Consider the following 25271-nt stretch of genomic DNA (forward strand, 5'->3'; position numbering starts at 1 on the left):
ACTAAAATAAAATAATTCTTTTCTTTCGTTGTGGTATTGTCGAATTGATATGATATCACAAAAAATGACAAAGTTTCACCCCCTATAACTTTGTTAATAATAGTTGGATTTTCTTTAAACTTGAGCAAATTGTGCATTATGTCATCCCTTATACTCATGTCAAATTTTGTGCCGGGTAAATTTCCAAAATGTGCAAATATACTATTATTAACTTTATTTGTGCAGATTTCGGAACTGAACGCATTTTGAGGCCTAGATTTCATAGAGATGCACTACTGTGATTTTTTTCAAATTTTGCGGTTGGATAGGTTCTGAGAACGAGACCTGTTACACTTGATAGTCATATTTCAAGTTCGATTGTACTCCAGTGTCGTGCGCGTAGATGCTAAAAATGGTCAAACCTGCTCCTAATCTAAAGATTCTTGCTTTCTTGTCAATACAATCTGGAGAGCCCAAAACGGAATCTCAAGTCCAAACTGAAAAGCTCAACCGTTGGCATAGCAAAATACGACAACAAATTTGAGTAACTTGAAAAACACTTAAATATGAGTTTGAGAAAACCCTTTGGCAGTATCCAAATGGCGACAATACGATTATCAGTGGAGTCATCACAGAAGTTGTTGGTCACTGGAAAAAGTCGAATCGTATGGGTTGGCGGAATCGAATTTTTTTTTGGCATCAATTGTATCTAAATATAGTGTAGAATATATTGACAAGGTGATTTTTTGATATTCGGAGTCGTTCGGAAATTATAGTGGTAAACACGTGATAAGTCACATGCCAGATTTATGTCGATCGCCGTAATAAAGCTCGTATTTATCGATCCGAATGACGTTCGAATGACTTCGCTAAAAGAACAAGAATTGAAGCCAAGGCCGCACATGTGTTTCTTCAAAAAACCTAAGGTTTATGGACTGGATGCAGCAGATTAATGTTCAATTCAGGTTTTATGGTTAAAAATCGCATTCTACTTTTTAAATGTGTTTTTCTCGAAACCGCATGTTGAAAATCGGCTAACACCATAGCCCAAAATCTATCAAACGAAATTCTTTGAAAGCTTCACGACTTACTCAGAACATATTTCTACGGTCCGCAAAACTAGGATAATTGCAATTCATTCAGTAGTTTTTTTTTTAATCATTGTTGAAGGCATAAAAAACACCAAAATTAGTTTTTAATATTTTTTTAATAGTCCTAGTTTGCGGACTGTAGTTAAGGGGGTCATCCCGTGTGTCGGGTTGGAGAAATCGATTTTTTTTTTTTGCATAAATTGTATCTATATATAGTGGAGAATATGTGGGCAAAGGGATTTTCCGATATTCGGAGTCCTTCAGAAATTACAGGGTAAAACAGGTAAGGAGTTTGCAGCCGCGGCTAGAGTACTCGATGAGAAAGAGCATCGAATCTTTTTTTGCCTGTTAGTTTTTTAACTGAGCCTTATAAATTCGAACACAGGTATAAATATAAAAAGATGGCAAACCAATCAATTGTCTAAACTTATTTGCTGTTTGGAATAAAAAGGATAATCCAGTCTAGAGTGAGCACTGAAAGGCGTTCAAGTTATACTCAGTTATATTTTGTTGTAAGTATTGTGCTGTTTGTGTGTTCAGTGATTTTTTTAAATGAATCGTACGGAGGAGGATCGTTTTAACGTTCAACGTCATGCTCGCACTAAAAAACGAGTATTTCATGGGAATCGATAGTTATCAGAGAAGAAAAAGGACTTCGCATCAACATCAGCAAAGAAACTTTTAGCAAGCATGAACATGGATGTTCCAATTGCGACAAGTTTTGTATATTGTATATTGGATTTTGCTGGAGTTTTCTCTGGTATTTCTGCAAATTTCTGCAAATAATAAAATATACGTAGTAGTAAGAAAGGAATGCGTAGGACATGTCGAGAAAAGAATGGGAACGCGGCTTAGAAATGCAAAGAAGAATCACAAAGGCATTGGTGGAAAAGGGGCTGGAAAACTTACTGATAAGGACCTTACTACATTTTCTGGGCTAGCTATTCGTCGATACGCAAATTCGATAGAAGGAATGAAGCAAGAAATTTGGGAAACTTTCTTCCATAAATGTTCTACAGACGAAAATCCTCAGCATAAAAATTGTCCAGCAGGCGAGGACAGTTGGTGCAAATGGCGCAAAGCGGAAGTTAAAGGAGAACTGGATAGTTTTCACCACGAGAAGGCACCTTTGACTGAAGAAGTTCAAACAGTCATCAAACCAATCTACGAAGATTTGTCACGAGATGATTTCTTGAACAGATGTTTAGGAGCAGAGACCCAGAACAACAATGAGTCATTGATCTGGACTTTCGCCCCTAAACACCTTCATTCTGGGGCCAAGGCCGTAGAAATAGCCACTTTTTTGGCTGTAATTATTTTCAATGAAGGATTCAATAGCATTCTCAAAGTCCTAGTGACAGTGGGATGTCAAGTTGGTCACATATGTCAGGTTTATGCCGACCGTCGTAATGAAGCGCGAATTTGGCGGTCCGAACGACGATCGACTGACTTCGCTAAAAGAGCCACAATTGACACCAGAGAGCAACAATTGGCCTTACAAGACATTTTTGAAGAAACGGAGGGTGCTCTCTATGAAGCAGGTATAGCAGATTAATGGTGAGCTAAAATTTTACTGTTGATAATCACATTTAAATTTTCAAACGCGTTTTTCTCGAAACTGCATCTTGAAAATCGGCTGCCACCATAGCTCAAAATCTATCCAACCAAATTCTTTGAAATTTTCACGACTTCTTTAGTACATATTTCTACGGTCCGCAAACTAGGATAATTGCAATCGGACTTGTAGTTTTTTTTTTATTCATAAAAAAAGCTGTAAAAAAACACCAAAATTCAAAAAATTAAGTTTAAAAGCCCACCAAAAATTTACCTTTTAATATTTTCTAATTATCCTAGTTTGCGGACCGTGGAATATTGTCCACATTAAAATGCCGTTTAGTTTTTTTCCCTCAGATGAACACAGCGCCCTCTAGCGTGGCAGCAGAAAAACACGTTTTTTTGGAGATGGGCGCATAAATTAACACCTATTCCGAAAATTAGCTATGAAATCAAGCTGAAAAATTTATCACATATACTAGAGATATCAATAAACATATGGTGAAAAAATCACGTTTCTATCTTCATCCAGTCCTTCAAAATAATTTTTCAAAAAAAGGCAAAAAAAACGGCCTTCACACGGGATGACCCCCTTAAGTTTTTTTTCTTTAAGATGATCGCAGCGCCATCTAGCGTGGCAGCAGAAAAACACCTTTTTTTGGAGATGGGTGTATAAATGGCCCTGTATTTCAATAACCAACCATGCGATCGGGGTGGAAAAATTACTATGCGCGCTCAAGACATTAATAAATCTATGGTGAAAAATTCGTATTTGCATCTTTATCCAATTCTTCACTAAAAATTTCTAAAGAAAGCCAAAAAACGGCCTTCTCACGGGATGACCCCCTTAAAGAGATGCTTCAAATGTTTCATATTGACGCGATCCGGACGATGTGTGAAGAAGGGGCATATTACCAAAAAATGTAAGGGCTCCCAGATGAAACTTTTAATGAAAAAATGTTGTTTATTCACAAGTGGAAGTGGAGTGGAACAAGTGGAATCATTCATTGGTAAATTATGTATTTCAAAACGACCTATGTTATTGTAGAAATGTTGTACCCATTCACCACAAGTTCAAACGAGGTGTCGCCATTTGATATTTTTATGATATAACGATTCATACGTTCCTACTACACATGTAGCATTGAAAAAGATAACAAGCTTTTACTGAAATGTCGTTGTTTGCGAGCTTTAACAAAAACACTAGTCAATAGAAAACAAATTCGTCCGATTTTTTCCATTCGATTGAAGAAACAATAGTCAAGACAAAGTGATTCGTTTCTACCATTCAAACAAAATAATTTATAAGGAAATGACCAAATGGTTAATGCTGTATTTTATCATGTATGCAGGTCGTCATATTCAACTAATATGCCGGGAACGAAGAAGTCGACACTTGCTGCACTGTATGTACAGGTCGATTCTTCGAATCACTCGTTTCTGGAGTCGAGTACTATAATAAGTCCTTTTTTTAGATAGTAACAAGGAAAATAAAGGATTAAATATGAAGATATGCACGGACAGCACTGATAATATATAAGAAGTCGGACTAAAAACTAGGCTAGAAAAACAAATAAAATTATTGAATAATTATTATTAAATGTTGACAGAGAAGCTTGAAGTTTTTTTACCCCAGCACATCGGCTCAAAATTTGAAATTTAATGCCACCTCAACAGCAAATTGAAAAATAGATAATTGCCCCTATTATACGCTGCTCCACTGTGCAAAACGGAAGGTCGTTCGTCCAAAAGTGAAGAAAACAATAATTTTAGATAGAACAGAGGAAAATAGACCGGGACATACAAATATTTGTTCATCTTGGGGAAGTACCACCCTTATTCACTTAAACCATGTGATGATTTGAAAGTTGGTGTTTTTCCTTGTGATTCAGATGTTAATGTTATCTACGCTTTAATCAGTTCAAAGAAGATGAAGCTAATTTACAAAATAGCACAATTAGAAACAAACAATTCCAAACAGGTAGATAATTCATTAACCAGTTTCTAGCTCAAAACTCCGATAATTCTTATCAGTCTTTCTCAAAGTCAGCTCATTCTTCCCTATTGCAATAATACTATCATAATTTCCACAGCTTACAACCATAATCAAATAAATACGTCGTAACTGTTAAATGTCGATAAGAGCTTTATCAAAAGAAGCCACAGATAGATATGCACTGAATGAAATACACAAATATTTACCATTCATCGTTTCAGAATTTGAAATCTTACTTTCCCAAGAAGTTTTATTCGAAAACCTCATAAAACTGAACTATTGGAACTTACTAGCTCGGAAAATTTATTCAGAAGATCTCCAAGCTTGCAAGTAGTGTAATTTGAATAAATATCCATTCTCACATGTATATCTACAGTAAAGTAGTTCCCTGTGATCGAATTCTATGTACTCCAACGAAGTGGAATGGAAATCTTATCAACGAGAGTTTGATTCAATTTTTTTTATTTGAATTTTTTTATCTACTTCTCCGTGTGTTTATAGAACACTTGAGGAATTCGTTCATTTTCTATAATTAATTTTTGAATGAAGAAAAACCACGGCTAGTAGTTTTCTCTAATGGAAACGTTTCCGAAAATGGGAGAAACCAGTGTGTATGGTAGTTGCTTATTTCCATAGTTGGAAGCGAGTATTTTTTGCCAGGTTTCCAGGCGCTTAGTGTTTTAATTATAGTAGACGCTGAATATGGAAAAATTGTAAAAAACGAGTACATCACTGTGACACATTGATTTAAATGTATTCTGTTATTATTACCAGTTGGTGTTATTCCTTGAATACTTAAAAAAATGATATTTATAAAGCATTTATAGACGAGGCGATTTGTAGCAAAAACCTATATATTCAAATTCATTTCAATTTTATTTACTAACAACTATCTATTTTGCATAACCAAACACGTTGTGGGTATACTATTTTTTGGTTATTTTCTTTAAAAACTGGAATTAAAGGTTGTTCTTGAATAACTAGTAGAATTCACTTTTGATGAACGCAATTCTGGTTTCTCTGCTGAACTAACAAGCGTGGGAGTTTTTATTTTGACTTAAATTTTTGTAACTTATATATACATTTGCGAATTTTTTTCAACATTTTCTCGGAAATTTCATTGCAATATATCACTATTAGAAAAGATATAAAGAAAAATTTGTGAATTTGGTTTTCAAATCGTGAGTTTGCTCGATAGCAGCAACAAGTTGTGGGTGTATAGAATAAATTTTCTGCTCTGTCCTCAAGTATACCTTGACCTTATAAAGTTGTGTAGAGGGATCCAATAATAAATATAACCTTCGGCTGATTTCCTACAAAAAGGATAAGTAAGTCGTACATGGAAGTTGGCTTTTTATTGAAGTTGTGTGACCTGAGGGCGAGAATAGGGAAACAGTGGTGGGAAAAATTAAATTTTGAAAATCATATGAATGAGTAGAAAACCAGGGGGAACCTTGAATCCACTCCACTATTGATATTAAATTCAAAAGTCAGTATTGGATCCTTATAATTATTCTTCATTATCATATGATTGGCAACTATCTTTGTCTATTTTCGAAACATGTCTACCAACCATATGAGTTCACAAATGTGGCATTCTATTACCTCAATACACTAGAATGATATCTCATGGGAACAGTTTTCAAGCAAATGTTACATTTATCTCCGTCCAGAGAATGATTTTGGCAGTAATCTTTGGATATACTATAATAGTAACATTATACCGAACTCAATGGTTCTCAACTAAATGAGGATTCTATCATAAACCCCTTTGCAGGAAACACCAAATTTTAGAGGTCATATCTTTTGAAAAAGTAGCAGGACCAAATAACCGAGTGGAAAAATAGTGGGACTCGTAGAGAAAAAAAAAATACCATGAGACCCAAAAAGGAAAAAGCAGATAGAGCGTGAGATTGTAGGGAAAAAACGTTGATAAAACAATTGATTAGTTCACGGTGAAAATTATTTCACCAGAACACAAGAACAGAAGAGCGACTGCTCAATAAATACGGTGTGGTCTGAAAATGAAGGTTGGCTAAAAATGGTATAATGGAGATATGGAACTGACCATACATACATCATCATAATCAACGGCGCTACAATTGATATCCGGTCTAGGCCTGCCTTAATAAGGAACTTCAGACATCCCGGTTTTGCACCGAGGTCCACGAATTCGGTATCCCTAAAAGCTGCCTGGCGTCCTGGTCTACGCCATCGATCCATCTCAGACAGCGTCTGCCTCCTCTTCTTTTTTTACCATAGATATTGCCCTTATAGACTTTCCGGGCTGGATCATCCTCATCCATACGAATTAAGTGGCCCGTCCGTAACCTATTAAGCCGGATTTTATCCACAACCGAACGGTCATGGTATCGCTCATAGATTTCGTCGTTATTTAGGCTACGGAATCGTCCATCGTAGGAGGCCAAAAGTTCTTCGGAGGATTCTTCTCTCGAACGCGGCCAAGAGTTCACAATTTTTCTTGCTAAGAACCCAAGTTTCCGAGGAATACATGAGGACTGGCAAGATCAATGTCTTGTACAGTAAGAGCTTTGACCCTATGGTAAGACGTTTCGAGCGGAACAGTTTTTGTAAGCTGAAATAGGCTCTGTTGGCTGCCAACAACCGTTCGCCGATTTCATCATCGTAACTGTTATCCGTTGTGATTTTTGACCCTAGATAGGAGAAATTGCCAACGGTCTCGTTTGACCAGTGCGGTTTGATGTTGTTGGTTGGTTGGTTCTTGGTGCCGACGTTGCCACCATATACTTTGTCTTGCCTTCATTGATGTGCAGCCCAAGATCGCGCGCCGCCTGCTCGATCTGGATGAAGACAGTTTGTACGTCTTGGGTCGTTCTTCCCATGATGTCGATATCGTCAGCATAGGCCAGTAGTTGGGTGGACTTAAAGAGGATTGTACCTTAGCATCACGGATCACTTTCTCGAGGGCCAGACCGTAGACCGTTGTTGATGTCGAATGGTCTTGAGAGTGATCCGTCTGCTTTTATCGGGCCTCGCACATTGGTCACGATCAGCCTAGTCAGTCTTATCAATTCGAATTCTTCCATGGCCGTGTACCGTTTTACCCTGGCTGTGTTATCATAGGCGGCTTTAAAGTCGATGAATAGGTGGTGCAACTGATGTCCATATTCCAACAGTTTTTCCATCGCTTGCGGCACAGAGAAAATCTGATCTGTTGCTGATTTGCCTGAAGTCAAGCCTCATTGCTATGGGCCAATGATGTTCTGGGCGTATGGGGCTATCCGGCCTAGCAAGATAGCGGAGAATATCTTACAGATGGTACCAAGCAACGTGATACCTCTATAATTGCTGCACTGTGTGATATCTCTCTTTTTATATATGAGACAGATAATGCCTTCTTGCTGCATACAGCTGTTGAAAAACTTCCGGAAAGAAATTCAAAGGAAAAAAAGGGTATTTGCGTAGTTTTTAGCTGCCAAAAATGCGATGATCTCAGCGAAAAAAGTAAAACGATCGTAGAGATTCCAAAATACCAAAATTCTTGATTTCGTTCCTGTCAGATTTTTTTTTTTCAAAAACATTATTGCAATCATCATCGCACATTTGTCCAAATTAAGCCGCAAATGGGAGATTTTAACTCTATTAACTGCCATCTCTTTAAGGAAACTGCAATTTTTTACATTAGTAACACTCAATGCGCTCGTAATAAAGCGGAATGTTGAATAAAATCACCAATAAGGATTATATAATTTGCGACATCAGTGAGCATTTTGGGTACCCTCATCGCGGACTACCAATAAGAAACTGGATTTATTCAAGTTCCTTTTTAGATATTATAATAAATAATAGTTCCTGGTAGTTGATTACTTGATATAAATTATTGATTTAAATCAATGAATCCGACTCCTCAGCAAGCAGAACCGAGATAGTAGCTCACAATCGTAGTACCCCGATACATCGAGATATCGCGAATTTACCGAGCGCGGAGCCACAGCTAAGCCTAGGCTACCTTATATGGAACGAGTCTATGTCTGCTTTCCGAAATATGTTCGACCTCTTCCCCATTCCAAAATACCGTAAGAGTGATGATTACTAACAGAGGGATCCGTGGACCGAAAAAGTGAGAGTAAATTGCTTTCCATCTAGTCTGGTCAAACATGAAGTACATGTGGACTTAGGTTCCCCCATATCCCAAACAAAAAAATATACCGAGAGTACATTCCGAAGTAACACATTAACAGGGTATGATTTGGTCATCAAAAAACTCATATACATAGACTGCTCCATATGTTCTTAACCTAATGATTAAACACAGTAATTTATGATCGAAAATAGATTTAGTGCTTTTCAAAACATTCCTCTAGATGATCAAAACATTTTTGCATTCGCTCAAACCATTTGCCATAACATTTTCGCCATTTCAAAAGAGGTACCCCAAATACATGCTTTTTGAACGCTTCACCTGCTTCTTGGGGTATAGAAATCGTTGACCACGTAGTTTTTTCTTCAGATTCGGCAATAAAAAGAAGTCATTGCGTGCTAAGTCAGGACTTCACGGCGGATGACCCATTAATTCGATGTTTTGGCTGGTCAAATTTGCGCATTGTCATGGTGGAGAATTATTCTCCACCTGCAATTTCTTACTTTACCAAACACTTCGGTCAAACAAATGGTTTCAGAATTGACTGTCTTACGATTCTCTAACGGCACTGTAGCCATGTCTAGTTTTTCCGAAAACCGACCATTTGCTTGGCGGATTCATCACCTGTATAGATATTATATAAGGCATTTGACGCACCGCGATTGTATTTTTTGAGCATTTCTTTACACTAAACGACACATGTCTTTTTTGGGCAATTGTCAAATTTTTAGGAATCCAACGAGAGTGTCCAAGTGTTCATCCAAAATGATATTTATGCTTCTCATACTAACCCCCAAAAATGCCTCAACCTCACGGTATGTCACATGACGATCTTCCATTATCATATTTTTCACAGCATCAATGTTTTCTGGCACAACAACTGCTTTTGGACGACCTTCCTTGAACTCGCCTTTGGGTGAACTACGGCCACGACCAAATCCATTAAACGAATGAACCGTACAATTCACCTCAGATGTGCAACCGTAGTTCAGCTGAAGGCTGCTTTTGCACCAAAGTGTGCACTCAAGAAATTATTAAAGCGAAAAAGCTGATGATCCACGAGAGCAATTGTTGTAAAGACAACAGGGGTATTTTAGGCGGAAATCTATCTCAGAGCATAGAACCCTACACGTCAATTTATTTCACCCAATTTTTTCGTATTGTCAATGTCACGCTCCATTATATTCAATGAAAACTATGAAAGGGTAAAACCCCTTCAAATAGGTTTGCTTAGTTCGACTCGAAACTGCTTTAGTGTCGTATTGTTAATGTCAACTTACCACTCCTTCCGATCCTAATTTATTTAGATGCCCAAGAAAATATTTTTGATCGACGCAGCGTTTACTTCTACTTCGTTTACCTTATCATTCAACAATAATTTCTATTAAAAGCTAATAAACAAAGAAAACGATAGGAAATAGCGAAGTAAATCAAAGTAGCAATTAATTGAAACCAATCATTGCACTTATTTTTTCATGAGCCTATTTAGTCCGCAACAGCAAAACAATAGCTTCGTTATGAAAGAATCTCTTACACCGTTAAATCATCTGATCTTCAACTTTAATGAGCAGGTGCTATCTAATATCATACAATCTTACGTAAGAAAATTTGTTGCAATTAAGAAAATATCTGAGTGTACGGCAGGAGAAGTTATATCACTAATGTGGTTCATTACGTTGATTTTTGTATTCGATTCAGCTTTGCCTGAAACTTCTGATATAAAAAAGTAAATTTAAACCAATGTCAGTCATATCGTAAGTCGTAACCAGATACTAAGCAGAATTATGATCAATATAAACAACCACTATCAAAGGTAGCTCGTTAAATGGTCCAGTTTATCGATAAAGAAATATGGGAAGTCTTTAAAATGCTATAAATCATAGAGAAAAATGCATATAAAATTTAATATGGGAAAATTTGCAGCCAATAGTTTCATGGAGGACAGAATGGTAAATAAGAATATAAAATGTACTCTTGGAATAGCGTGCAATTTACGTAGAATTCGACATGATAATGTTGAGAATCTTAATAATGGACATATTATATTTCGTTATAGATTTCTGTGAACAGAGACTGATTTTGAACTAAAATGAGAATGTGGGCGGAAGTGAGACAGCATCTTCAATTTTCTGCAAATAAGCTTTAAATTCTAACAGCAAATTTATAATAATATACTTTAATGAAAGACTTTTTTAAATTATCGACTTTTAACCAAATAACTTTGATTTGAAGGAGCGCGTTTGTTTCTTTCGGAGCAAAGTTACATAAAGCATTCAAAAAAATACTATGGTTTTATTACGCATCTGCATCTAAAAAAGTTCAATCCATTTTGAAAAATCCAGAAGCCTTAGTGGTTAAAGCGGTGGGCGTCGTAGCCGTAGCGGTTCAAATCTCTCTGGTTGTAAAGGGATTTGTATCCTAACTGGATGTCAGATACCATTCGACTCAGGTGTAAATGAATATCTGAGTCGAATCAGGATAATAATCACAGGCGGGCAAATAAAGACACAAAGAGTACGGCCGGTGAGAAAATGCCCACAAATTACCAGGATTTCATACTTTCTCTTATTAAAGTACAATAGTTTCTTTCAAAATTTTTTTTTTAAAACTGAATGAAAATAAAGGAGTAAATGAAGATTTTCCCGAAACCTCCTTAGGACTATTCACATGATGTTAATTCCTTTTGTACTTCGCTATCCTCGTCCTTTCAATGCTGGAGAAAGGTGAAAGGGCTTTTTCCTTAGCGTGTTTTGTAACGTCCCTACATTCAAATAATGCAAATGGAGGAGTTTTGCCTAGGCAAGCTTATTTCGATATGGGGAAGTTAAATGACAATAAAAAGCAAACTCAAAGGGTTGTAAGTGTAGAACCAAAGAATTCGAATTGAAATTTTGGATACTCATGCTGGTCTGCCCAAAACTACATACTAAATTATTATTTTTTGGGATCTGAAGAGGAAGGAAATTAGTTACCTCCGAGTTGTTTTCTTAGTCGCGTTTCCTTCAATAGAAAATTCCTCAGAAGGAAGAATGCAATTATTTTCTACCATGAAGGAAACCAATCTAGCCTATATTATCTACAAGCATAATTATTTGTCTTACGGTCTTGAATGAAGTGCTCTAACACACTTCAAGGCCCTGATCCAATATGGATTGTTGCGCCAACGATTATTATTATTTGTTTGTCACGCATATTTTATGTAAAGTAATACCAATAGGATCTTAATAAAATCAAAGTATATGACAATTTAAAAAATTGTGCGCATGCAGTGAACCTAATTACTACTTTTTAAAATATGTAGAGTTTACTTTTGACAATGATTGCGAAAGAGAGAAATGAGAAATCCAAGAGCCTGGATTTGAAGGGGTACAATTTACGAGATCCCTCCGTTGATTCCAGGAAAACCTGTTTGGTATTGCTAGGTCTTTATTAGCTACGCGGAATAACGACTTGTTTCCCTATTAGACATGGAAAATTTACGACTGAATTGTTTATTACATTCAAAACGGTTTACTGTGATGCATCAGACAGGCTCAAGAAGTATGAACGTTTCAAAGTTTGTCGATATTTGTTCGAGCACGATGAGTATCCTGAACGTTCTCAGTCAACTTAAGATCCACACGTCGACAAAATCAACTCTCTGATGCGATGACGTCGTACCATTGGGAAGCTTGCTGGAGAGTGTAGAAGAAGTTCTGACTGGCAAATTGAAGATACACCTCATCGTTACGAAATTTGTGTGGCAATGTGTGGCGGACGACCTAAAAGCCAATCTCTAAAAGTACTCAAACCTAGTCTCTTGAGGCTTTTAATGAGGTGCTGGTCCTTGCAATAAAGCATTCCACTAAGCAGCGAATTAGTAAGCCAAATCTAATTCCTAAATCGCCTGACATTATCTAACAACTGCTCCTCGCCAAGCGCGAAGTAAGGAGAAAACGGCAAAAATATAAATCCCATCGATGAAACAGCAGAAAAATAAAAAGGGCTCTCAAATAAGATCGCGGGAGATTCAGCAGCGTCTACTAAAGAAATTAAGCATAAAACTCGAGAATAACATCTGGGAATAAGGTGCGCCATTCATTTAAAAACAATTGTTTAACCCTATCCAAAGCAGAAAGCAGACAGACAGCACAAAAATGTGCTCCTTTCAAAAACAAGCAGATTACCGACACGATCAAAGAAAACTCTAGACAATTCTAGAAAACACTAGAGCATGACCTCATCACAGGGAAAATTACTGAAAAGCTTCTACGTTTTCAGTATGCTACTTCAACTTCTGTATTACCTCAATACTTGGAAAATTCCGTAGATTTCGATCATTGAAAACTTATTGTGAGTTTCTTACAGGAGAGAGGATGCAACAATTGAAAGGTTTGTTACAGAAAAAGAGTTTATCACTAAATGTTTATTATTCAGTGAATCATTTCACAATTACGACACTAAAAAACATCCAATCGTCATAGTGGGTTTGGGTAGCGTCCCCAAGACCTAGGAACGCTCGCCAAGTTCGATTTAATCTCAAGTCATGTTGACAGTTTCCTCTAATACCACTGAGGCTTCAAAGTGTACCCGAATTATTGCATTGAACTTCCATACCACTGAGGCTTCAAAGTGTACCCGAATTATTGCATTGAACTTCTGAAACGCATGAAAGACATCCTTCATCGTGAAAAGCCTGAAACCTGCAGGAATGGTGACTGACAACGACAACACTGCAGCCCATCCAGTCCTTAAATATTGTGAGTTTTTTGTCAGGCATTTCATCAATGTTAATCTCCTGCTGGCTGTAGGAGAAGGGAGGAAATAGACAAAAAAGTCAATTCGCCCAAAACTGATAGAGAACAGGGTCCTTATTCGAATTAGCCTCCATGAAACTTGAAATGAAAATAAATTGAGCTCTTACAATTTGTTAAAAGACACGTATGATTTTTACCCACTGAAGAAACTCAGCCTCTCAAAACCACGACCAATTGTAAGTAAATTGACTAGTGACTTTTCTTTCGAAATAAAACAAATTGAGAAAATCGTCCTTACTTATAATTTACACAATTAGATCATGATTTTATGAGGTTTTAACCTTTTCAGCCGACGAAGGGCTGTGTGATTTGAAACCATCTTCGATTCTGAGTTTTTATAGTAACGGATTCGTTCGTTATACCCATCAGGCGATGCATCAGCTCCCATAGCTTACGAAAAAAACAGCAATTATAACGGACTGCGGATAATTCAGTTAGCAGTATTGCACGAAATGGTTGTTGAAATTACCTGGTTCGCGAGTATCTCCAGAGGGGACAACTTTCAACCAGTATGACCACGTGTTGATTGAACGCCGCCACTTTTTAGCCTTGATGAATGTCAGAACATATAGGGGACTAATATAAACTCGGATCACGATCTCGTTCGCATGAAGTTCCAGGCTCGAATTTCAACAGCGCCCAGAATCTTCTCTGGAAATCAGATGAGTCTAAATACAACAAAGCTCTCCATAACACCTATATTTGGGAAATAGATATTGCACAGAGGTCCTAAAGATGAAGCATCGACAAATGATCTTCACAACCACCACAAGAATGTTATCATTAATGCGACTACAAACATACTTGGCCCCAGCCGCAAAAAAAGTGAGAACGACTGATTCAACGATGAATATAAACTAGCAACGGGACGGAAGAATGCTGCATGCCGGGCAATGCTGAACTCTCAATGAACGCGGAGAGGCCTATCACAACTCGGTCGAGTGGATAAGCGACTTTACAACAGAACAAGTCGGGAAACCGGAAGCTGGACGCTTCAGGTACGAAAGGTTTTGTGTATTTCTTAGTACGTAGCACGTAATATATCCATATATTATGTGAGAGTATCCACTTTCGGGTGATATTGACATTCATAGTCTTCAATTTTCAAAGAAGGAACCAATTTGAGGTATTATAACTTTGTTAGTAATAGTGCGATTTCCACCAAACTTGGTAAGATCATGCTCTATATTATAGCCTATATCGCTGCAACATTTCATGCTACTAGGATGAACTTAAGGGGGTTTTCCAACCGATTACAAAAAATTGTAGTAATATACTATTATTAACTTTATTTATTTATTTATTATTAACTTTATTTAAACAGATATCGGCATGGAAGGTATTTCGGAGCCAAGGCACCATATAGTCGCAGCCTCCTGATTTTAAATTCAACCTAAAAGGATGTAATTCACTGTATGCGTGAGCCTTCACAGTTCCCACCTTTGTACCAAATTTGGTGTCAATCACTATAACCCTCTCCGAGAAAAATACGTGTGACGGACAGACAGACAGATAGACAGACAGTAAACCGATTTTAATAAGGTTTTGTGTTTACATAAAACCTTAAAAAGGAAGCCTGGGAGAACCAACAAGTCTGTAAAGTAGAGAAGTTTAGGGAGCAACCGCAAGTTTTACCAGTACCTTATACACCTCGATGTTCATCCTGCTGGGACAAAGAGGAAAATCTGATTTCCGACCATTTTGGGCATATTGAAGCGATGGGTTGAGCACTTTGATGAACTGCTCAACAACCAAAATATCGGCGAGTTGGAGGTCCGGCCAACTGAAGACGATAAAGACGGGCGAATACTGCCACAACCAAGCATGGAAGAAACACTCATTTATAAGATATTCTCCGCTATGTTGCTAGGCCGGATAGCCCCATACGTCCAGAACATCATTAACTCATACTAAAGAGGCTTCACTCCAGGCAAATCAGATTTTCTTTCTGCGACAAGTGATGGAAAAACTGTTTGCATATGGCCATTAGTTGCACTATCTCTTCATCGACTTCAAGGCCGCCTATAATAGCATAGCCAGGGTAAAACGGTACACGAACATGAGAGTATTTAGTATACCGATTAAAATGATAAGACTGACTAGCCTGGCCCTGACCAAAGTGCGAGCCCCAATAAAAGCAGGAGGATCACTCTCGAGACTTTTTAACATTAACAACGATCTAAGACAAGAGGATGCCTTATCATGCGTCCTCTTCAACCTGGCCCTGGAGAAAATGATTCACGATGCAGATGTCAATGCAAGAGGCCCCAACCTCTTCAAGTACACCCAACTACTGGTCCACACTGACGATATTGACATTAGCGGAAGAACCGTACAACCTACCTTCATCCAGATCGAGCAGGCGGCGCAAGATCTCGGGCTGCATATTAATAAAGGCAAGACGAAGTACATGGTGGCAACCATAGCACCAAAAGTAATAGAACAAATAACATAGCATGGCACTGGTCAAACGATAAGAGACTACAACTTTGAGATCGTTGATAATTTCTCCTATGCACGGCAATACGTCGAAACGTCTCATCATAGGGTCAAAGCTTTTGTCGTACAAGACAATGATCATGCCAGTCCTCATGTATTCCTCGGAGATTTGGGTTCTTTGCAAGAAAAATTGCGAACTCTTGGTCGCAAGGGCAATATCTATGGTAGAATAAGAAGATATGGCAGACCTGCCATAGTTGGAGCGTTGGCGTAGGACTGGACGCCAGGAATATCGAGTTGGTGAACCTGGCAAAATCGGGACATCTGAAGACCCTGCTCTAGAGAGGGGAGTTGGAGCGTTGGCGTAGGACTGGACGCCAGGAATATCGAGTTGGTGAACCTGGCAAAATCGGGACATCTGAAGACCCTGCTCTAGAGAGGGGAGACGAGATCCATAGATCTCCGGATATCGCTTATTGTACCGTTGACGGTGATGATTAAAACAGTGACAGTGAAAAATGCAAACAGGTTTCAATTTTGGACACGGAACATTATATAATGAAATAAATAAATATTCAAAAATATAATGAATTGCCTTCAATTCAAATGTGCTAACCGTTCAATTCGGAGACCATTCCACCATAAGCAAAAATACCCAGAGGCATAGCAACACGTGAATAAACTGAAACACAAAAATGCCAGTACGTCCGCTAAGAAAATACGCTAAAATTATTGATCTATTTTCCATTGTAAACAACAAACAACCATTTAAAATTCCAAGCTTCAAGTCAGTAAAAGCACCGTAACATACCCTACACGACGAGCATTTTCTAAACAATATAACAAAAATCCACATCAATTTTTTTGTTTATTTCGAACAACGTAACAATTTTTTCTAAAGATATAAAATTTTAACTCATTGGCATTCTCATCTTGCAAACTTTTATAGCTTACTAGCGAGATTCTCCCTCTATGGTTCATTTTGGTATGCCATCTGCTTGCGTCAAGAAGCATTTACGCGTGAGCACCTTAAGTTCAATTATATTGTAGTTGTTCGGTTATGCAGTCCTGTTGAGCATTCAAATGCAATGCATTTAAGTGAGTGAGTTATTTGCGTCGTTGACAGCACGTCTCCTTTGTATAATTTACAATGAATGGTGATCAGGGTGAAAAAAGCACAACTGAAAATTAAATAAACAATTCATGCACTGCTAATATTAAAACGAGCTAATGGTACGCGGTCTTTGCCAGGTAGACACGCCTGCAGATGGGGCTTCACATAAACAAACCAAATTGAATGCTTCGACTCGCTTTGCGGGTTCATGCATCATGCTAGCATTGATGTAGTTTGATTTTCGCTAATTGAAAAGTTTTGACACTTTAGACAGATGTAGATGCATTCATGTGTCTCTCTCAAACGGTTGGTGGCCAAGGACAAATAGATGAATCAATTTGACACGGAATGATAAAAACTTTCATCAAAAATGAAATATGTGAATATATTTCAAATTAACTAGAAAATCAGAGAAAACGAATTAATCATCCAACAATTCTACGCCAATTAAACAAACTTGACAGTTTTGGATATACTTGAAAAATCCACATCTTACCGAATTAACACATGGAATTCCTTTCCAAAAATCACTAAAATCGCACCAATCTAAACATAATTTAATGTTCATTTTAATGTACAACAACCGGAAATCTACTAAAATTAGAATTAAATCAAAAATAGGTGACGTCTTCTATTCTTCATTTGAGAAGATTAATTACGAAAATTTCTCAAGATGCTTGGACTTAATATCTATTATAACATCTATAAGCTCACAAGATTTAATTAGCAAAGATCTCAGCGGCAACCAGCGGGGCCCTCAAAGGATATTTTTAGAACTTTAATGTACACACCATGGTAGTGGTAGATAATAAAAGTTCGTGTCTGAGACTAGGTCATGAGTAAAATTATGACTTCAGCATGTACAGCAATTTCGATGGCTTCAAATATGAAATATGTGCTAAACATAATTTCCAGTTGTCCCGAGCTCGATTATTGGAGTTTCATGAGCGCGGGGTATTGGAAAGAGAGTGATTTTGTATGGGCAGCATTCATATATCAATAAAAATAAGTCATAAATGATCGATTTATGGATGCAAAACAATTATCTCAAAATTTGCATTCATGCCAAAAGATTACATAATACGACTACATAAAGACAGAATAAGATAAATCCTACTGTCCTTTACAATATATCATATTTCCATTCAAGACAAATACGTTGAATTCTACTTGGCCCCGTGTTTATCGTTTTTGAAAATGCTCCAAAAACAGCGCCGTTCTTCGTCGTTATCTTAAGAAACTTTAATCGCCTCAATTATATCTCTGAAGGCATTATGTTTTCTGCTAGTCCTTAAATTGTCTTTTGCTTGAGGAAATTGAACATTTTGTTAATCTGCCGTTTCAACACAAGCAGTAAGCATAACGATGAAACCACGATATGAATTAATAAATACAAAAGTAAATAATTTGAAGATAATGAAAATACACTTAAGCTGCGGCATAATTTGATTAAAAAATTAAGCTTTTAGAACATTTCAGCAAACAAGGGTTTTTGTAAATTGAATTATAGCAGATCGTCAGTTTTCACAGCACTTGGGATTTCAGATTAATTTGAGAAAATATTCGATGTTTTACAGGAGAATTCGTTTACATTGGAGTGAAGGACGGATGGATATTACGGTTATAATAAAATTATAATAAATGTTCATTTCCAGCTTTTAAAACTGCATGAATGTTGCAGTTACATCCTCCAAACGCCACTTTCCGTTCCGTACGCGACTACGACATTAAAATCTTTTTGGATTGCATCTAGGAAGCTCCTCTAAATATTTCGCATCCTCCCCTTTTCCTAAGGGATATTATTTTATCACCCCAAGCTCCTAGCTCTTCCTCTAAGTGACATTTTAATTAACAATATTAGGTACCTAATTCTCTAGTAGTTATTGTTGTGCTATTGCTGCCACTATGGCCAACTATATCGACTATTAAAGACAACAATAGGATAAGTTTATGGTTGTGACAGGAGAAATATTACGAGATAGCGAAAAGTTACACATAGAATCGCTCTGAGTGAATGGTATATGGAAAAATTGACTGCTTAGGAATTCCAGCAACCAGAATTGCCAGCGATCATCTCAACATTGATAAGCTGTTGGTATTGAAACGAAGGAAGGAGTATTGATTACCATTTATCATTGCTGTTTCCTTTGTTTCTGGTGCGTGCGAAAAGATTTTAATTGATATGCCGTGGATCATTTTTATGTGGACGCAAAAATTTCACCAGCAGATTGTAGATAACAAGCGGATTTTGCACATTTTCCATAGATTGTATGAAGCATTGAAAATACAGAAAAATTAGCTTGGTTAGAAGCAGGAAGAACTCATCAGGACAAAAGGCATGCCGTTTCTTATTATTCCGGGGGACAATAAGCGTTCGAGCAAGGACATTTGCTATTTGTTTTTATTAGTTTCGTTTTGCGCGTGAAGCCGCCTTAAGAGTATGGTCAATCGGATTCATCTACTGCAGAGGTGGATCTGTTGAGCAAGGGCTGACCGAGGCAAAATGAAAAACATACAGATAAATTATAGAAGCTCCCACCGGGGATGGAAGGTTGACTATATCAATTGGAAGAAAATTTATAAAATTACGCCAACGTCAATTAAAAGATAACCTTCTTCAAGTGAAGAATATGTTTTTTTAATTTTCTTCCAACTTACATCAACAGTGATAGTGGTTTTGGTGTCGAAGTAAGATAACTTAAATTACTTTGCAAACCACCTAATAGGTACAATCTAAACCATCGATAGTCGCCAATTTTCCCAAGGTGAGATACAGTTTTGTCCACAAATCTGTGTCAGCATGCATTATATTGGTAAGACAGAGGAACTTGTAAGAGCCCTTCGAAGTAGGCACATTGATACATGCGCTCTACAAGAAATGCAATGGCGCGGTTTCAAATGCTGCGACATGGAACGCGAACACGGTAAAAATATAATATAATTCCCTACTTTGGTAGCCAATGTACTCAATACGATGTCAGTATTACCATCTCTAAAGGTTTAGGTCACTGAAGCAAAGCCAAGACGAGATGCAGAGGTTGCTGCCCTGCAAACAAACCAAGTCACCGATCAAATAACGTGAGAAGAGCGCTGCGAATTAAATGGTAGTATTTTAGCAAGAAAGAAGAAATGATCTCACTTACACGACTACCGACCATTGCAAAGTCCGAAGAAATCAAACCAAAAACACGTAACCCTTGGGGTCAGAAAGTCTGGTAAGCAGTTGATCAACCGAGATACTTGGCTATGGAATAACAATCATGTTCAGGGCGAAAGAGATTTATGTCGACTTGTCAAAAGCTGAATATTCCGAGCAGATTTTAAGGAAGATTCACTTCCACAAGCATGGACGGCATCCGATTCATTCCACCTATCACACTACAGAAATCGACGAGCCAATCAAAAGATTGAAATCGGAGAAAGCAATGCCCAAAGCTGATACCTAACACTTTGATTCAGTGAGTCCTTCAATTTCTTTATCATCTGAATACTATGAAGATTTTTGAATGCATTATTGACAACCACATTGGAGGCATCGTTCAAACTAGCGTGAATCAAGCATGGTTTAAATGAACTGGTTGAGCGGTTACGGGCAGAGAAACACTGTGAGAAGCATCGCCCTTTCTACATTGATTTCCTGAACGAGGCATTGCGACAACATCTAGTGCCAGAGGATTTCGTGTGCTGGTTTAAATTGCTATACACCGATTCGCAGAGTAAAGTTCGAAGTGCAGCAGGTATATCAAAATCGTTCCCTGTTTCTCTCGGTGTTCATCTCGCTACTTCTCTTTGTTCTTGTCATGGACACTATCACGCGCGTCATTCAACATCTAAATTGACTTTCTGGGGACCTACCCCATCGAAAATTGCTAAGGCATGATAAACTAGATGGTGATTTAAGAGCCTCCCGACTTTACCCGGACCAAGCCTATAACCGAGAAAACTGGCGAATATCTAATTTTTTTCAATGATACTGCCAATATTTTATATATCTACGGCAGTTCCTCTTGTATATATGTATGTATATGATACATTTCCCTATTGTGTCTAATTGGAGTAAGAGCGACCCCACACTTTTCAAAGGATTCTGAAATGTTAGTACAGAAATAAGAGGACAGTTTTTATAAGCAAAAAAGCGAAACGAAGTACTTTTGATGGTTCAAATGCCTCGTTGTGCATACTATATGAAAGCGCTGTTCGCGCATAGATACTTTCGCGTGCAGGATTATCAAATTTCGCAATTTTTTTTCAAGATGCTTTGGTTTGCTCCAAGAATTTTCGTATGAAATATTTTTAATGTTCTACAACAAAATTTAGTATTTTTATAAAAATGTGCGATTTTGACCCTGACCGCATCGATGTGCGTCAATCATTAAGTAGAAATTAAAGAAAAATGCAGCGGAATCACATGGAGTGCTTTGCGATGCTTATGGAGGTTACAGTTTACCCGAATCGTAATATAAAGCCTGGTCTTGCAGTTTTCAAAGCGGCTGCCGAAAAACTCCATTCAATCGTGACAGGCGACGAGAAATGGATTTACTTTGGGTAACCAAAGCAAAAAAAATCATGGATCGATAGTAGACAACCATCGTTAGCAAAACCAAGTCGGACCAAATAGGTCTGGTGTATCGTAAGGTACTAAAGCTCCTTCTGACTACCATTTATTTTCTTCATGAACGAATCTGCACTTAAAAAAAAAGAGATTGAAAATTAGCGTGATCAATAGTTTGATCTAAAAGTGCTTTCCTTTCCAGCAAGTGTTTCATTTTGACACAAAAGCCGGGGTTTCATATGCACACACATGGTATACCTGGATATTAAGCTGTTCCAGCGTGGCAGAAATGTTAACCAGAATGTCAAATAACCAGTCAATCATCCGTTGTTCGCATGCTATCAGGTCCATTTCACAAAGTCAAAGAAGGTTCAGAACTTCTCACTTCCAAACAGCAGTGGTGTCATTGACTCAAAGAATTAAGCTTAAAGATTAGAAGAAACCTAAAAAACTTCAATATTCGAGGATATAACCAGTACAACACAAGTCATTCAGACGACAAAGCTTATGACGTTGGAAGAAAACTGTGAAGTCCATCCCCAGGCAATATCTATCAAATTGACAAAATGGTTGAATGAAGATACAATACCTGCATGAACTTTTAGGGACCCATATGTGGTCCGATCTTTCCTTGCACCATTCTACAATGATTAAAAAAAACCTCAGAAATTTTAAACCTGATGATAGCTCTAGCAGATTAACAACCAAATTTACTAACTGATTCATGTTTAAATATACGAGTATAAATACTTATTTGACTATTGGAGTGGTGGTGCTCAAAACTAAAAGTGGTGTAGACAAAACTCTTGTCGCAGTAAAACGGTTCACCTCAGAGTCGAGCTAGTCAGAAGCATGTTAATAGATGTTGGCAAAAATACAAATTTTCATCGCTGAAGCGCCTCTAGCTGGTGTTAGTACGTTATTACTACAAAACTAGCGAAACTTCTTAGACACAACATCGAGAATCGGAACTTGAAACGTACTTGAAGTATATATCCCCTTTAGCAGCGTCTGATTATACGCTTTACAAGGTCGTTAAGGGGTGAAGTGCTCATACCAATAAACCTGACAGATGGTTCTCAGGCTAGAAGCAACGTCGAAAAGGTGCGATGTTTGCTAATTTTTTAAAAACGGTTTTTATATATACCTTCCTAAAGCTACTCGACATAGAACTCTAGGGATAAATATGTCATCTATCATGTTGAATAGAGTTGTTATATATCTTATGGTGTATTCTCCATTGATGGCTGACAGATGACATTAACGCCAAAAATTGCAACGAAGCCTTAAAATGAGAAGTATCTGTTGAGTTCTTGTTGAAATGGAATTAAATTTTTTGACAAAAAAGAAATAGAGGAAGTAAGTCGTTTCCCAAGTAGTCCGGTCCATTATCAAATGGTTGCGAACTCAGGACTCCCAGCATCCTCAACAAAAAATTCACTGGGTCCTAGTTTAGGTTTGAACTTACGACGGATCTCACTTCAATATAATTCGCACTCATGTCGTGTTTGCGATTATATATAAATGGAGCAATTACCACCACACTGCTACCAGGGCAGAGGTAAGGCAGCGTCTGATGAGTTGCCTCTGCGCTGGACGAAACCATCAGTAAATTTTTTTAGTTAAATATAGTTAGCCCAAGATGATTTTTCAAGGGGATAACAAAGATTTCACACTAGGACACAAATAAGTCAATTTTTGATCGATCAGAATTTAGAATGTGTTATCCGGCACAAAACCCTAATTTGTCACCAATATATTTATTTATTCCCGTAGGTAAAAAATGGAAATGGACTCTCATATAGGACCATGAATAAAATTAACACGACTCTCAAATTCTCTCCATATATTTCACACGTGCGTAATCACATGTTCCCAGAATTGAATATATTTCCACAATTATTATTAATTAAATATTGGTTCAAATAGGTTCAAGCTAGCACGGTTCATTGCAGCTAGTGATTCATTAATTTCATGATATGTACAAACAAACTCGTATTCATTCGTTCTTGCAGGCACGAGTAGATACGGCACATTCATTGCTTATCAATGCTAACTAAAATATTTTTAGAAGTTACGATAGTAAAGCGGAACGTTATATGTTTTTCCCACTTGGACCACAATAACCAGGAATATACAACAAATTTCATTCAGAATCTCGGCAAAATTAGTAACATATTTTCTTCTAATCCGTTCAATTTTTGTTTTTCTGCTTCAGGCCTATCGCAATCAAAACTTGCTAAAAATATCAGACACAATACGCGACGACTCTGACCTAAATTTATGCCTCGCGTTTCACGACAAAGTGCCTCAGAATTCTATTGGAATTTTATGAATAACTTGACCTTTTAGTTTTAAGTCACTGCCAACAAGCTGATAACGGAATGTTGTCAAATCTTAAGACATAGCTGATTGGTAAGTTTTTCCCATTTTGCAATTTTTAGATGCACATAATTGTCCTATCTGATTTCGTAATAGATAGTATCTTATCGGGTGGACTCCAGGGAATACCACAACGGAAAATGTATGGTAAAGTGATAAATGTTGCGGTTTTTATGAAACATATGAAATTGATTAGACCAATTTAGAGTCTAACAGAGTCAGCATTGTAATGCACATGTGCGTCATTCCAGTAACCCATTTGTGATAATAAATTCTAGCCAATAGTAGTTCGCTAAAATATTGTTACCGTGAAGAGAGCACTTAGTGTGCTCGTGAGGTTGATCTCCCAACTATAATAAATTGTCCTTGTATACGTCATGACCGCCCAATCGAAAATTTTGCTACTATTGCAAGAAGTATGAGCTTAAACCGAGAAATGTAACTCGTAATAGATTTCAATGAATGAGCGTTACTTGGTTTTGATTTGAAAAATTATAAAAATAGATATTCGCTTCGTCTTTGAAAAAGCTAAAATTTTTCGTTACGATTTTGAGTAACCATTCAAAGCCTAGTATCGGTGCACAGATTATTTATACTCTCTAGATTGAGAGAGAATACCAACGCAACAAATTGAAAATTCTGGATTTGGATGAAGTGAAAATGGAGTGACTCTAGGAATTTGATTTCTGTTACCTGAATAGATGCTGAAAGCATCTAGAAGATATTTGCTCTACGGTATTGGAGCGTTTCAATCAGTCTTTAGACTAGACTGAGGAGAATTCCAGAAAGTCCTTAAAGTAACCCACCCAAGGATCTCCAAAAACGCAGGGTCTGTATCAAAAGCATCGAAACAGATTCAAATTGAATAGTCACAAACAAAAATTTTAAATTCTTCGAAATGATGTTCTTTCGGATCGACACAGCGCTGCCAGCTCTTCACCCCGCTTCCATAGCAGGAAAGCGTCAACGGGAATCCCTTTGAGATAGGTCACCGAAGATTCTATGACCGCCCCAAAGTCCGATGGGGGCGACCCCTTTTATTTTTGGAAACAAAAGGAAGTTCTGGCTGAATAATGGCGTCATTCAAAATCACCTACCCACAGGACTTGCAGGTGTGGAATCATCCGTTGTTTTGGCCTCCCGGCCTTTTTACCGATGATTTTCAGCGAAAAATTCACCTTGTAATTAGCGTCGCACTGAATACCATGCAATAGAATCCCGATCGTATGGTTAAGGGACTGACGA

At 37.5% G+C, this 25271-nt stretch overlaps 1 protein-coding gene and 1 long non-coding RNA gene across 4 annotated transcripts in view; both read right to left on the reverse strand.

Moving 5' to 3' along the window:
* Positions 1-25271, reverse strand: part of LOC119651079 (arfGAP with SH3 domain, ANK repeat and PH domain-containing protein) — a 107508-nt gene that overhangs the window by 64789 nt on the left and 17448 nt on the right. The gene's annotated exons all lie outside the window — the stretch shown is intronic.
* On the reverse strand, positions 16834-17931 carry LOC119651095. The gene is made up of 2 exons (XR_005249414.1): positions 17589-17931; positions 16834-17491 (listed from the first exon to the last, which is right to left on the reverse strand). It is a non-coding gene; the product is annotated as an uncharacterized LOC119651095 (long non-coding RNA).

The sequence above is a fragment of the Hermetia illucens genome, chromosome 1 (genome assembly GCF_905115235.1).
Source record: "Hermetia illucens chromosome 1, iHerIll2.2.curated.20191125, whole genome shotgun sequence".
In the NCBI taxonomy this organism is placed as follows: Eukaryota; Metazoa; Arthropoda; class Insecta; order Diptera; family Stratiomyidae; genus Hermetia; species Hermetia illucens.